The sequence below is a fragment of the Camelus ferus genome, chromosome 13 (assembly GCF_009834535.1).
Source record: "Camelus ferus isolate YT-003-E chromosome 13, BCGSAC_Cfer_1.0, whole genome shotgun sequence".
In the NCBI taxonomy this organism is placed as follows: domain Eukaryota; kingdom Metazoa; phylum Chordata; class Mammalia; order Artiodactyla; family Camelidae; genus Camelus; species Camelus ferus.
This window is the reverse complement of record NC_045708.1, coordinates 30,115,149-30,130,969: the sequence shown is the minus strand read 5'-3', so window position 1 is coordinate 30,130,969 and position 15,821 is coordinate 30,115,149. Positions and strand designations below refer to the sequence as shown.

The 15,821-nt window shown below is 40.4% G+C and overlaps 1 long non-coding RNA gene across 1 annotated transcript in view; it reads left to right on the top strand.

The window, feature by feature from the left end:
* The first annotated feature begins 1,738 nt into the window (after positions 1-1,738).
* The window catches only part of LOC116667956, a 38,481-nt gene continuing 24,398 nt past the window's right edge, over positions 1,739-15,821 (top strand). The window contains exon 1 of the long non-coding RNA XR_004324958.1: positions 1,739-1,875. This is a non-coding gene — a long non-coding RNA (uncharacterized LOC116667956). The remainder of the gene's footprint in view (positions 1,876-15,821) is intronic.

Here is a 15,821-nt window from a genome sequence, read left to right as displayed (position 1 = left end):
AAACAGCTGCAGGCATCTTTGAAAACTGCAACGTTTTCATTCCTCCCATGATATTTAAATATTGCAAAAAGGCCAAGAATGAAGACCTTTAGATTTACCTAGTGTCTTATTGAACAAATATTTATTGAGGGAGAATGTCCACCTCTAGTAATAGAGGGTTAATCCTCTTGCTAAAGACAGTGAGAAAAGCTGGACATATTAAAATTAGTCTGTTGTATCTGAGAGCTAAGATTCTGCAGCTCTTGCTCAGTTTCTGCAGCTCATCCCCAAGGCCCAGAAAATCTCAGTTCCTGCAGCTTGGGTAAGATGGTCCTGGATTCCTAGTACCCCTCTCCCTTGCACCCCTCCTCCCCTAGCTCTCTGGACCTGGCCAAGGGAAGCACAAATCTTCTTAGTGGAAGATTTCATCACCCAAGACCTCGAGTTATGCTGACAGACATTTTTTTTTTCTAATGCAACATTTGACATCAAATCAAAATTAACCAGGCATTAAGAGTCAACTTGATAATTTGACTGACATCCATCAGAAAAGACAGAAAATAGAAACACAGAGGCTCAGATACGAAAATGATCAGACACAGGTTTAAAATAGTTACTGGGTAACTATTTTACATGTCAGGCACCTGTGCTAGGCATTGAGGATGAAATAGTAAACAAAACATAATTCCTGCCTTTATAGTGCTTTATAGTCTCCTGGGGGAGACAGACGTTCATCAAACAAATTACCCTGTGGTAGATTGATTGCAAAAATGGGCCTAGTTCCGAATGTGAAGTGGTACGTCTGTTGTGCAAATCAGTATGGAGTTTCCTAAAAAAACTAAAAATAGAAACACCATATGACCCAACAATTCCGGGCATATGGTCAAAAAAATGGAGAGCAAGGTGTCAGAGAGATATTTGTACACCTGTTGCTGAACTCAGGTTCTGCTGCTTACTGCTCCAAAATCAATACCCAAGAGGTAGTTGTTGGTACAAGGGAAAATTGCTTTTAATCAGAATGTCCCGAATCTGGGGAGGAGGTGAACTCATAACCCGAGACCAACTCCCAAGATTCTGCCCAGCCATTAAAGTTTTTAAAGGGGGGGAAAAAAAAGGGAAGTAATCTCAGTTAGTCACTGAGATGGGGTCAGAGTCGTTGCCATCCCCCTGCTGCGTGTAAGCTTGTAATCTTTCCTTAGATGTTACTTTGTTCACACAGTTTGTTGGCAAGATTACTGAAGAGAAAGCCAAGGAAGAGATCTGGTCATCTGTTACTTTTTCTTCATCTCTACTTCTTTGATCTATGGAAAGAACCAACTGGTCAGGCAAGGTATTGTGTCGTCATGTTGTGGAAAAATGTGTTACAGCTCGGTGTTACAGCTCAGTTGTGACAGCAACCTGCAACTGGGCGAGAGAACAAGCAGCACTTGGAGAGTTGGAGAACTCAGGTTTAATACGCCAGCGTCCCCACACGAGTTAACACTTCAAGCTCTGGACCCCGTCTATAGGGTTACACAGGCGTTTTATAGCCTGCCAGTTTTACACTTTGCAACATCATACGCAAATAAAGTACAACAGAAGTTGACCAACCAGGAACAAGCTTTGTAGAAATAGACCAATCAGAAGTGAGAGTAATAACCAATCAGGAGTGAGAATAATAACCAATCAGAAGTGAGCTCAGGGAACCAATAGAATTCTAGATGTAAGTTAGCCGCTTTAGAGGCAAAAAGTGAGATAGAGCCTCTGGGCCAGGGAACCGGACAGTGCTCGGAGGAGAGCAGCGGCCCGGCCTAGGGGTCCTGCCGGTCTTTTTATGGGGCTTACCGCCTCAATCAAAAGATACGGAAGGAATGCTGGAGCCGGAGATGAGTGGAGGATGGAGGTGCCTGGTTTAAGGTTAGTGACAAGTCAAAAGGGGCCTACTGCAAAGAGCTCTTTCCTGCCAAAAGCTGCTTACAAATCCCCACTTGTCAGAACATCATTCCATTTCTGTGGGATTACGGGGGAAGACCCGTCTTCTGTAACTTCTTAATACTGACACGGGGTGCCGTATTCTTAGAGTGGAAGATGGTGACGTGGGTCTGTAGATCTCTTTGCTGACAATTGTAGTTGCCGTATTAACATACATGGGCGGAACAAGCTACAATTATTTTGGTGCCTGCAAAGATATAGATTATTATGAGCAAAAGTGTTAATCCCACTCTGTTAAGGCCTGTTCTTGAAACTGTGCTAGCCACAGAGTCAGCCCTGCTCAAGATGGAGCAGCTTGTGTCATGGCTGGAGTCTGGTCTTCAGACAGTTAGCTTTTCCCCTCTGATGGCAGTTACAATATCTGTAAAACAGCTCAAGAATGTGCATCAGACACTTGAGTCTGTGACTCTATAGTCCTATCATTAACTTTTTGAGACTGCTCTTTTGTGACTCAGAAAGACGATTTCAGCTTTTCTACAAACAAGAGGCAGGGGATGTGGAGGCGCCTTTGTACTTGGGGGATTGTATCTGTTCAATTGTTTTTTTGCCCTTTTTTTTTGGTTCTTGTTTTTTCTTATTAATTTGTAGAGGTTCTGGATACAAGCCATTTTGTCACTTACATTGTTGCAAATAATTTCTCCTATCCTGTGGTTTGCATTTTTCACTCTCTTAATGGTGTCTTTTGAAGACATAAGGGAGCAAAACTTGCCACCCTAAGATGTCTCTTTGGCATGTTGATTATTTTGAGCTGAAAACAATCAAGGCCCAAAAGACTCAGAAGAAAACTTTGACCTTCCCCAAAATGCCTTAAAGAATTTAGATAGAAGGTCTGTTCCTAGAATAGAATCATCACCAGAGATACCTACAAGGAATATGAGGGTGGTGTGGTGGGGGAAATTTTTAGAGATCAGAGCCAACTCTGTGTCCCACCATCTCTGCAGAGCCCAGCAAATATTTATTTACTAAACATTTGCTTTTCCATCTCCCTGTGAATTGCCTTCCTCCCGTCTGAAGTCCCAAACCACTACCCCCAACATCCCCTTTTGTCTTTAGCTGAAGATGGTATTTAAGGTGGGGGCTTCAGCCAAGTTGGCGAGTTAGTTTTTCTGAGTCTCCCCCATGTATACATATTATTGATCTTTTGTTCGATTTTCTCCTGTTCACCTGTCTCTTGTCAGTTTAATTCTTTGATCAGCCAGAAGAACCTAGAACGGTAGAGAAAAATTTCTTCCTCTCCAATAAGGAAGAGTTGCTCTTAAATTAAAGTAGCTAAATTATAAATCTTTTCTTTATAGTTTATGTCTTATTTCTGAAGTTTTTCTCCACCCTGGTATTGTGAAGATCTCCTTTATCATCTTTTAAAAGTGTTAAAGTGTTACTGTTTAGATCCACAACCCACTTGTAATTCATGTTTTGTGTACATTATGAGGTACCGATCAAGTTTGATTTTTTTCTGTATGAATATCCAATTAACTAAGTATCATTTATCTAAAAACCTATTCTTTCTCCAATTCTCTTCAATATTATGGTGTCAGTAATTGTCTTCAGTTACTTGTGTGTGTGTGTATTTCTGGACTCTCTAACCTTCCCCATTGGTTCATTTACCTAATCTTGAACCAATACCACATTCTTTTCATTACTATAGGGTTATAATAAACCCTGATATCTCATATAGCAAGTTTTCACACCTTGTTCTTCTTTAAAAATGATGTAGATATTTTCGGCCCTTGATATTTCCAAATAATTTTTAGAATTAGCTTGCCACAAAATTAACCCATTGGTATTTTTACTGGAATTGTATTGAATCTATAGCTCAGTCTGGTGATAATTAACATCTTTAAAATATCTAATCTTCAATCCATGCACATGGTATATCACTTCTACTAATTGTCTATTTCTATATAATGAACCATCCTAAAATTTCATGGTTTAAAATTGCAATACTTTATTATTGTTCATGATTCTATGGGTTAGCTGGGCTGGGAGGTTCAGAATAGCCTCACTCATGCATCTGGCAGTTGGTGTAGGTGTCAGCCTGGGGCACCTTGGTTCTTCCCCATGGGCCTCTTACCCTCTAGTATGTCAGCAGTTTTATTTTTTTTAAACATGGCAGCCTCAGTATAGTGTTCCAAGAGGCCAAAGGTGGCTTTTTTTAGGCTTAGGCTCTGAAACTTACACAACATCATTCCCATCACATTCTTCTGGGCAAAGAAAAATCACAAGGCCACTCAGATTCAAAGAGTGGGGAAGTAGAGTCTACCTCTTAATGAAAAGAGCTGTAAAGAATTTGTGAAATATTTAATATTGCACTTTATGCTTATATTTAAGTCTTTAATTTTTCTCATTTATAGTTCTCAGTATAGAGGACTTGTACCTGTTTGTTGGATTTATTTCTAGGTATCTGATTTTTTTGATGCTACTGTGTTATCTTTTTTCTTTTTCAAACAACTTTATTTTAGTGGAATATAAATACAGTGAAATGCACCCATTTTAATTGTACAATTTGGAGAGTCTTGACAAATGTTTACACTCATGTAACCAACACGACAATTAGGTTGAAGAACACTTCCACCATCCCCAAAAGGTCCTTATCCCCTTTGTAGTCAAGCCCCTCTGACCCTTGGCCTCAGACAGTCACTAATCTACTTTTTATTCCTATAGATGAATTTTGCTTTTTGAAATTTCTTAGAAAAGGAACAATGCAGTATATACTCTTTTGTGTCTTTTATGGTTTTTAAAAATTTATTTTTTAATTGAAGTATAGTTGATTTACAATGTTTCAGGTGCACAGCAAAGTGATTCAGTTACATATACATATATATTCTTTTTCTGATTTTTTTCCATTACAAATTATTACAAGATATTGAATATAGCTCCCTGTGCTATATAGTAGGTCCTTGTTGTTTAGTTTTATATATAGTAGTGTATATCTTTTAATTCCAAATTCCTAATTTATCCCTCCCCACCCTTTCCCCTTTGGTAACCATAAGTTGGTTTTCTATACCTGTGAGTCTATTTCTGTTTTATAAATAAGATCATGTGTATCACTTTGTTTAGATTCCACATATAAGTGATATCATATATTTGTCTTCATCTGACTTACTTTACTTAATTCACTTAGTATGATAATCTCTAGGTCCATCCATGTTGCTGTAAATAACATTATTTCATTCTTTTTTTTATGGCTGGGTAATATTTGACTGTGCTTCTATGAACATTGGGGTGCATGTATCTTTTTGAATTAGAGTTTTCATTTTTTCTGGATATATTATGGCTTATTTTTAAAATGAGAAGCCAGTGGCCTAACATTTAAGTGGCCACCCAATTTTTTTGGCGGGGGGAGGAGAGGTAATTAGGTTTGTTTGTTTGTTTGTTTATTTATTTATTTAAACAGAGGTACTGAGGACTGAACCCAAGACCCCATGCATGCTAAGCACACACTCTACCACTGAGTTATACCCTCCCCTATTAAGGCTTATTTTTTTAATGGACCATTTGGGTGATGTGAATCAAGGTTTCCAGTACATGATGGCTGTTTACTTTTGATTCACTCTTATCTTGAAGAAGGAGCCCTTTGAGAGTCCTGCTGGGTATGTGGAGGGTCCCTAATAAGACATCCCGCCTTAAGTATGTGTTAGTTTCTAAACTCTTGCCCTCAGAGCTGTCAAAATCAAAGTTCAAGTTTGCCAGGATTTGAAAATGCCTTTTCAAAACAAGTTTCAGTGCTTCACTTACTTGCCTTGGCTCTTGCATCTTATTTAGTTTTGGGCTGATAATTCCTTACTTTACATGGTGGCTCTACAATGTTTTCAAGAAGTTTTTAGAAATATTTCACTCATTACTCTTGGTTGAACATAGCAGGAAGATTAGTCCAGATAACCTAGCCTGCTATAATGGAAACAGAAAGGTTATATGAGAGAATTTTTTTTTTCAAAAATTATATCAAATGGCCGTTACAGGGAAAAATGATCTTCTGAGAGGCAATTTAGATTTGTTTTGTTCAGTTATGTTAGCAAGTCTTAGTGGTGAAGGAATCATCCTATTATAAAGAGTTGAGTAGAGCAAATGAAGGCTCGATTGAAAAAAAAGTAGTGTGACTTTATGATCTTAAAAAGGGATACTTTTCAAGCCTTGTTAATAAAAGTGGCCCAATAGTAACAGAAACACTTTTACCAACAAGAAATCTCAATATAGTATCCAGATTTTGGTCCCTAGTATCATTCTTCACTTAAGGAAGTAGGACAAATTAGAATGATTCTGGAAAATTTTCTAGAAGTAAGGATAATTTCAAATATCTTTGAGATAAAAGGACTTAAAGAGGATCCTATTGAACAGGTTGTGACAATTTGAGCATCAAGAATACAGATAATTATTATGATTGTAATTATCTGGAATAAATTAACTATATGGAAGCCCACATATTTCTAACAACACTGAAAGGAGAAAAGTTAATATAAAATATACAAAAGGTAGTTGTAATCCAAAAGAAGGGATGGATGTGATTGGAAATGCCTGATTTTCATTACTTTAAAATAAATGGAAGAATCATAATATTTCAAGTTTTTGGTGCTTTTTAAACATATTGTGTTTTTAAACAAATATATTTAGTGCTTTAATCTATTTAAGCAAGAAAGAACAAACACAAACAAGTCAATGAGGCAGGAATCCTGGAAAAAATCAGAACAGGACCAAGAACAAGAAGGTCCAGTGGAAACCACGGGTCAGTCAAGAGAACCAGGTCAGTGGGGGTCACCAACTGTTCTGCATCAGTGGTCATCTGCAGAAGGACCAAAGTGATAAGATGATGAACTATCCAGTCTCCCAAAGAGGAGAATGACTGCACAGACTCCCTCTCTCATTTAGACAGTCTTGCTAATCATGATGAGATTCTGGCAAGGCCCTTTTAAAATTTCAATAATACTAACAGAAAGGGTCAATAGATCACAATGACCATCATTTAGTCAGTTCATTCTGAACTGAAACTTAAAGAAGGCATTATATCTGGGAAAGAGATGAAATAAAGATCTGAATTTTACATGAAATAAATCCCACTGATGTAATGAGTGAAACTGTATTCTAAAAGAAGCCCAGGCCAATGACTGGGGGCTCAGGCTTGAGTCTTTCTGGACGATGCAAACAAGTTCTGTGTCTCAACTAGGAGCCAATAGGTTGATTGTCTGAACCTCACATATTTAGCTTCTTTAGAGTCATAAGATGACTGCAACCCACAGAAGGTATAGACCAGCTTTATACAGAAGAACCACCTGCAATAGTAGAAATATTCTACATCCAGTAGCCATAGGTAGCTATTGAATACTTGAAATGTGGAGAGAGGGAACAGAATTTTTAATTAATTTAAGGTTAAATAGCCATATGGGCTACTGCCTACTATATCGGACAAAGCAGATATAGATATTATATCTGTTAAAATGAGTACAATCTTAGGAGTTAACCCCAGAAAAGGGGAAAAATTATTTAAATTTGAATCAGTGGTAATCATATTTTAAAAATGGTTTTAAAAATAACAGTAATAATCAGATTTAAACATTATATTTTGGGGGTGTTTAAGATACTTAAGAAAATCTGATTAAGAGAGTTATGATCCTACACACTCAGAAAAATAATTAAATAAGTTAGTAATCAGTTTTTTCATGATTGTGGAAACCCAATTTGGTAAATCCATCAGCTGTGATTTGTATTTTGTGTAAGTCGTGTGTGACTGAGCCATGCTAATGGTTTTAATGTTTTGAAAGATGCTAAGTGCTTAGCAGGATTATAAGATCAATAACCTGGATATTAAACAAAGTTCAGGGAGTAGTGAATGTTCCTCTCAAAAGCCCCCTGGGCAAGTTTCTTCCTTTGAACTTACCTACACTGACTTTCTACATTTTATATTTCTATATATAGCTGTTCCTTGCTTTAAGAAAATTCAGTATGGGGCTATGTGAACTTACCACCCTGAACACTTGTATTTATGGATTATAAATTTCTTCAGGAAGGCTCAAGGTTTCTGAACAGACAGCATCCTTTTATTCTCTCCACTTAGCCTTCATAATCATACCCCAGCGGATCACCCAACCCTGTTCACATGGTGCTCCTCCGACTAGTAAATTTTGCGGAATACTCCATTGCTGGATCGAGACTGCAGCTTCGCATGCAATTTGCAAATAACAGGTTTGGGGTGAGCTCAGGAGGGGGAACTTGGGAGCCAGACAGATGTATGGTTGAATTCTAGCCTTACTGCTTAAATCTGTGACCTAAGGCAAGTGATTCTGTACTTGTTTGATAATGATAAAAAACAGCTACTTCTTAGTGGGTTTTGTGAGGATTAAAAGACCTAGTTAATGTAAAGCATTTGGCATTATTATTGATTTCTCCATAAATATCCAAATCCTATGTACTCGGTTAATCAGCTCAAATCCCACCTCCACTCACAAGGATCATACTTGTGGCCCTTATTGTCTTACTTACCCAAAATAATACCCCAGTTTTCACTATGACAAGAGCATTCTTCGCCTCTTCCAACTTTGCTGTTCTTTTCTTTTTCTTTTCTTTTTTTGCAAATTACTTTATTGGAATGTTTTCTAAGCCTACTGTGTCCTATTTTCAATTAGTGAGTTTATTCCCTTCTGTTCATTCTTAGCTCTTCTCTTTTATGTTTTATGCCTCTTCCTCTGTCCTCCAAACCCCAGCATTGGTCCACAAGCTCACTCTCAGAGAAAACAGAAGCTGTCAGAAGAGAACTTCCAGGGGTTTCCTGTGCCACGGTCAGTACCTTGCAGCATCCGCACCTTAGCCTCTACCACTCCTCCTCTTGCTGTGGATGAAGTGTAGGGATAATGCCTCAGCAGGTGCGATGGGGCCTGGGCTCCTCACCCATCCAAACACTTCTGGCTTCTTAGCTCAACTCCCCTCTTTTCTGCATCCACCATCAATTGTTCCTATTCCATCATTCCCATCATCAAGCAAAGACATGGGGAAATTTCTCTCTTCTTTGCTCTGGTTTACAGCAGCACTCCTTAAAGAGTTGTGTACAGTACTATTTCCACTTCCTCCTCTCTCCTGAGCTCTTGAGCCCTTTCCAGTCAGGCTTTTACCCTGATGAACATGGCTCTCACCAAGGTCATCAGTGACCTCCATATTGCCAGATCCAACGGTCAATTCTCAGTCCTCACGTGCTTGATACTTTAGCAGGATTTGACGCCATTCATTTCTCCCTTCTCCTGGGACAGTTTTCCCCTTGCCTTCCAGGACACGACAGTCTCCTCACATCCCACTAGCCTCCCACTCTTCCTCTCCCTTGCTGGTACCTCTTCATCTCCCTTCATTTCCTCTCACACCTCACACCCATCCTTTAGTGAATCCCGCTGTCTGTACCTTCAGAACACACCCAGACGTGACCACTTCTCACGGCCTCCCCAGCTCCCACTCTGATCTCACGTCCCTGTCTCTCAAGGGTACACACCAGCCTCCTGTGGGGCTCCCCGTTTCCACCCTTGGTCTCTAGCACAGAAGCCAGGGTGACCTACTTAAAACTTCACCCAGATCTCACTGTCCCTTTGCTTAAAACCCTCCAGAGCTCCTGTCTCATGCAGAGTGAGAGCCAGTGCCCTTACACTGGCCTGTGCAGTCCTACTCAGGGGGGCAGGGTCCCTGTTACACCCCAACTGCTTCTACTGCTTGTCCAGTTCCGATTCTGCTGCTGCTGCTGCTTCTTTTTTTTTGGTAGAAACTAAGATAGTGGTTTTATTCTTTTTACTACTCAAAAGAGAGTGAGATAATGGCCACGATGGTCAATGTCATACGGGGAAGACCAAGTCCACACTCCATCATAAATCAGCTGCTATAATATGAGTCTTCTTGGTAAAGTAATTTGAACCCACAGGGACAGTGTAGGTCCCTAGATATATGTCCATGTAGAGGTCCTTGGAGATGTTCTCAGAGGGCTGGGATGCCTCCAGATGCTTGATTGATGCCTCCGAGAGCAAAGGATTTATCTTTTCTCTGATCATTCCCTATGTCTGAGCACAAGCGCCACTCCAACTGCCGTTTGGGATAGCAGTAGACGTGGGTCTCCCCTCTTTCCTTTGGCACAGATGAATAATATTTCTCTCCTGGGAGAAGGCACTGGGGCCAGCTGCTGTCCATCTTTCTTGGTACGGCCACTCCCAGGAAAGGACTCCTGCCCTGCCCTAGTCTCCCTACTGTGTTTTGACCTCGTTGGGGATGCTCCATCTTGAGACTTGCCTCTCTGACTCATCTCTCTAGCTCTCTTCCTCAGGCTTCTGCTCTGTCTGCATTGGCTTGCTTCTTGGCTATTTCTTCCAGATGCCAGGGCCTTTGCACTTGCTGTTCCCATGTGACCTGCCCCTTCAAGTGGAACAAGGTTTACAGGCTTTCCGTCTCAGTGAAGATTTACCTGACCCCGGTATTTAAAATTAGAACTCTTATGTCCTGACACTTTGTTTTCCTTTACTGCATTATTTGTTTATTACCCATGTCTCTCAACTTTCAGCCCTGCAAGAAAATAAGGTCCATGAAGGTCAAGATTTTAAAAATCTCTGCATGTTTTAAAAATAATGGTCTCTAACAGTAAGGCACGCAGTAAGCACTCAAAACTAAAATATTCATTAAAAAAAGAATGAATGACATTAACCAGAATTGAGTAGCAGTGGTGATAGGATTCTTTGAAATATAATTACTTTCAGTTAGTTGGCTAAAATTCAGAGTTTCAAAAGCTGGTTTTAGTGTTTGATATAATTAACATTCTTTTTGACAAGACCTCCCATATGATAGAAAAGGACAACATTTTTGTGAGATAGAAAAGGCTATAAAGAAACATTCTTTTCATTTTAAGTTGATGACATAAGAGTTCTTCCCGTCTCAAATCTTGTATTAAATTGCAAATTGTTTTCAGGGAAGGATGGTGAAATTAATAATTCATTTGAATTCCTGAAGCTGGACATGTAGCAACATAAAGAATTTTTGTAGCTTGAGTACATGGTGATAAGTTAAGGCTTCCTCACAGCAGGGAGATGATTAGACTGAGATCATACTTTTGGGCCAGACCACACAGAGATGCGGAATCACTGATCCTCAGAGGCAGAGAAGCTCTAAGGATACCAGAGATGCGGGAAACAAGTTTGCGTAGATGCCCATCCTGCTGCACGATGGGGCAAGGCTGCTGTGTTGGTCTTCGCAACCATCCTTGAGAGGGGTGGGGTGGTCCCATTTCACATATGGGAAAACTGAGGTTCAAAGAGGGTCACTTGCCTAAAGTCACTCCTCTGATAAATGGAAGCATCAGGATTTGAATGTAGGTCTGAGCTTTTCCTAGGAGACTTATACTTGCTTCCAGTCTCTTACAGATAAGGAAACTGAGGTCCAGAGAGGGGGAAAGACTTGTCCAGGGTCAGAGGAGAGAGTAAATCCAAGTGTGGTCACCCTCCCCGGCAGCCTCACAGCCATTCTCATAGCTTCCCTTTCATCCACCTTGCCTTCACTTTTTATTGTTTTTCATGTTTTCAAATGCAATAATACATTATGATTCAAATATTCCAGAAATGTACCCCATTAAAGAGAAAATTCCCCATAATTTTCCCTCTAAAGAAAGCCACCATCAACAACTTGAAGTAATCCTTCATTTTTTTTCTCTAGACACACACACGTGCCAATATATGCATGAGTCATACTACATGTTCAACTTTATAACCTGCTATTTACACCTCACAGTCTCTTAGGGGAATCTTTTCATGCCAATAAATGGTACAACCTCATTCTAACTGTTGCATAATATTCCATATATAAAAGTACCATGTACCGTACTTTATTTAACTAATTCCCTACTAGTGGGCATGTAGATTGCTTCTTTGGGATAAATTTCTATAAACTCCAAGATATGGAAATTTTATTTTTTACAATTTTAATTTTCACTTGCATGTAGACAAAGCCCATTTCCTTGCACTGCCACCAAAAACGTGTATCATTGTGGCAAGAGAATTATGACTCCAGGATCAGCCTGGGGTCAGGAGAGGCAAGGGACTCATGAGACTCAGTAGCGTTGCTGGAAATGACAGGCAGAGCATCTGAGAGAGAGTGTGAGGGCAGTGGATATGCCACCAGCCTGGCCACCATCCAGCCCTCGCAGGAAGTGTGCCAGCTCTAAAGTTTATTCTCACAGCACCTCATGGCTCTCCCTTGCTTAAAACCCTCCAGTGGCCTGTCGCTTTGCCTAGACACATTCCTTAGCAGAGTCTACAAGGCCCTCTAGTGTGGCCTCTATCCCTCCATCCTTAACTTGTATCATGCTCCAGTCACACGGTCCACCTTTGTGTTTCTCAAAAGGCAGAACTGGGGCCAGTTTTTCCACTTTCTAGTCTCACCCAATGCAGCTAAGGGCTCTGTCTTCTACCTGCCCCAGCCCCTCTCAGAGTCAGGAACACCACCTTAGATTTGGGAGTTTATGCATGTCCTGGGTCGTTAAGCAAGGGGCAGCTTCAATGACACTCAGCACAACTTTGGGGTCTAAGGGTCTAAAAGTTACTTTTCTGGTTCATCATGGGTGACCTGCAGGAACTGTCAATGAAGAGTCCTCTCCAGAGAGTGGTGATGGCACTGCCATGTGACCCCTCAGCTGGGGAGACACCCAGGGCTCACTGGTCAATGGACTAAGAGTGTTGCCTTGGCTTCCACACTGCCTCCCGGTGCTGGAGAGGGTGGTGCTCTTATCTCCTCCTCTCCTTGAGGCTCCCCTTGCCCAGAACCCGCCAGTTTTCTTCCTGGAAGATCACTCCTATTCCAACATCTCCATCCAGTACCCAGGGAAGGGTGTGGTTGATCTCTTTTATCCCTGTGCATTTTGCAGCTATGGCTTAAATTCTACATTCTCTCCCTTCGAAGTCTCAAGAGATACCCTTTTCTCTCCCAATAAATCCTAGTTCTGCAAATTCAAAAACTATCATTTCTGACATGGGGTTCAACACAGAAGCCCATTTTAAGAAATTGAAAAAATAGACCATTAAGTATTTATCTTTGCATTTCTGATGTGAAAATCCTAATTATCTTTGCAGCAGCCCAGGATGCTTCTGATTGATTTTTGAAACCTTTACAGTTAAGGAAACATGGAAGAGAAAAGAACAAAGGTGATCATGTCTAGATGTTACTATCCAATAGGCAACTTTCCTCTCACCACAGGACCTTTGCACGTGCTCTGGCCACTGGCTTGATCAGGTCTTTTCCTTCTCTGCATGATGATGCCTCAAAGCTTCCTTCAGAACTCAACTCAGTGATCACTCCCTTAGGCAAGCTGACCCTGCCCATTCTCCAGCTCCATGACCTCTTGGCACCATATACTTTCCCCCACTTAACATTTATCACAGTTACAATTTTACATTGTTTAATACTTTTGTGATGGGATGTCTACCTCACCGCTAGACTGTGGTGAGAGGATAAGGACCATGTTTCCTTTTACTTTCTATTTATCCCCAGTATCTAGCACAATGCCTAGCTTATAGTAGGTACTTGATACAAGAAAGAAAGAACAAGTAAATAAGAAGATAGCATGAACCTTAACTGTGCTATATCTGGTGGTGTGCTGGAGCTGCTTCACACCTACTCAAGGAGCCAATTATCCACATCTTCCCCCATCTCTGCATTCAGTGATGTCACAATAGCTTGAAATCAGCCATGGTGGCAGTATTTACACTACAGAAATCAGCAGCTCCTGCTAGCACCTTTGCTCCTGTCCCCACCTGCACCCTGCCGCCTGTTGTTAAAACATCCATCAGCTCACCATTGAGTGATTTGATTTCTGAGAGTTTCTCCTTAATGTCTGTATATTTACTTCTACACTTGAAATATTTTTAAAAAAATTGAAGTGTAGTTGATTTACAGTGTTAATTTCAGGTGTACAGCAAAGTGATTCAGTTACACATTGGCATACATACATATATATTTTCAGAGTCTTTTCCATTACAGCTCACCACAAGAAACTGAACATACTTTCCTGTGCTGTGACAGTAGGTCCTTGTTGTTTATCTATTTTATATACAGTAATGTGTATCAGTTAATCCCAAACTCTTAATTTATCCCCTCCTTTTACCCAGGTAACCACAGTTGGTTTTCTATGTCTGTGAGTCTGTTTCTGGTTTGTAAATAAAATTTGTGTCTTTTTTTTTTTTTTAGATACTTCCACACTTTTGATGTGATGTTATGTAATCTTAATATATCCATGGTCAGTTCTGTGCCAGGTTTTCTTCTCATTAGCATGCATTCTTTACTCTGTGCAGGCATGTAAGGTAAAATCAATAGGAATTGAAATGAGTGACATTTAAACTGCCGTGATAGAACCTAAAGACCTTACTGCAGATCATTTCACTGAAGCGTGTTAGAATTGCAGAGAGCACAAAGGCAGAAGCAGTCTTCAGTTTCCTTTACTAAGAAACTGTGGATGCAACAGAGCAAATGCACTTATTTGATGACATGAGAGATTCTCTGAACAGGGAGGCAGATCGCAATTCCCTGCCTCATTCCACCACATAAGGGCTGTGCAGCTCTGGGAAATCACCTAGATCTCTGATTATTTTCCTCAGGTGACACATGGTTGGGTGGAATTTGATGATTCAGTTATAGGCTTTACTGGAGGAGGCCAGCCACGCAGCCTCCAGTTGGAGGAGAGAACCTCATAGATTTGGACGATCAGATCTCATGTGGGTGAAGCTCTTTGTTCATTTCTGTTTTCAACTGTCAGTCACTAGGAAGTGTATTTTGTCCTTTGAGAGCAGGTATCTATCTTAGATGTGTTTACTTTTTACATTTACTGGTATTTTAGTGCATTCAAAGTCTAAGTTGAGGTGTGATTATGATTGAGAAAAGGGTCCTGGGGTATGGAGGTAGGGTGAGGGAAGTTTCCAATCAAAACCTTAACCACAGCTCTTGAAGACATGTGGCTCATTCTACAAAGATCATGATTACTTGCCACACTTGGTGTCTGCCACGTTGTGGATTTCTTCCTGAATCTGCCTTTATGTTAGACTGTGTGTGGGATGTACTGACCCCATGTAAAGCTGCTATTAGCCTCAAAGCCACACAATGTACAACTCTGCCTTTTGGAGATCATGGTAAGATTCTATAATGCTGACAAAGTATTTAACTTGATAAATTTAGGGGAGAAGTTTCTAAATTGCTTAGGGAAGAGAGATCTAAGAGGCATCATTGATATTTTTAATCATCCATCATTCTAAATACACATTTTTTTTTTTAATGGAGGTACTGGGCATTGAACCTAGGACCTTATGCATGCTAAGCATGTGCTCTACCACTGAGCTATCACCACCCCCCCAACACTCCCTGAAATACACATGATCTTTAAAAGACTTTATATCTTATAGTGAAGCATCTGTGGATGATGGGTGTTAGCTCATGGAAGCCCTGGGAAGTTTAGAGACATTTTAGAAAAGAATACAAATGACACACAAAGGCCTTTCTTATGACCTTCATAAGGTCTTGGTTGAAAGTACGAGTCCCTGGGGTAAGGCATAGGGATGTGGAATTTTATCATTACGAGTCACACGGAAGTCACACAGTCTGACCATTCATGACTGAGGCGAGCTCCTTGACGGTCTCCTTGAAAGTGATCATCCAGTTCCTCCTTAAAAACCTCTAGCAAACTCATCACACTACAAGGGCAGCCCACACATTATCTGAAAATACCAGAATGAGCTAAAATTTACAACCTCTTAACAGTTTGCACCAACTTTGTAACTGCTCTCACTCACCCAGCACACATTTTCCTCTAGGCTTTAGTAAAACACCTTTTTTTTTACCCCCAACTCACCCTGAACCCTTATTCCAGGTCAAATCCTTCCTGGCAT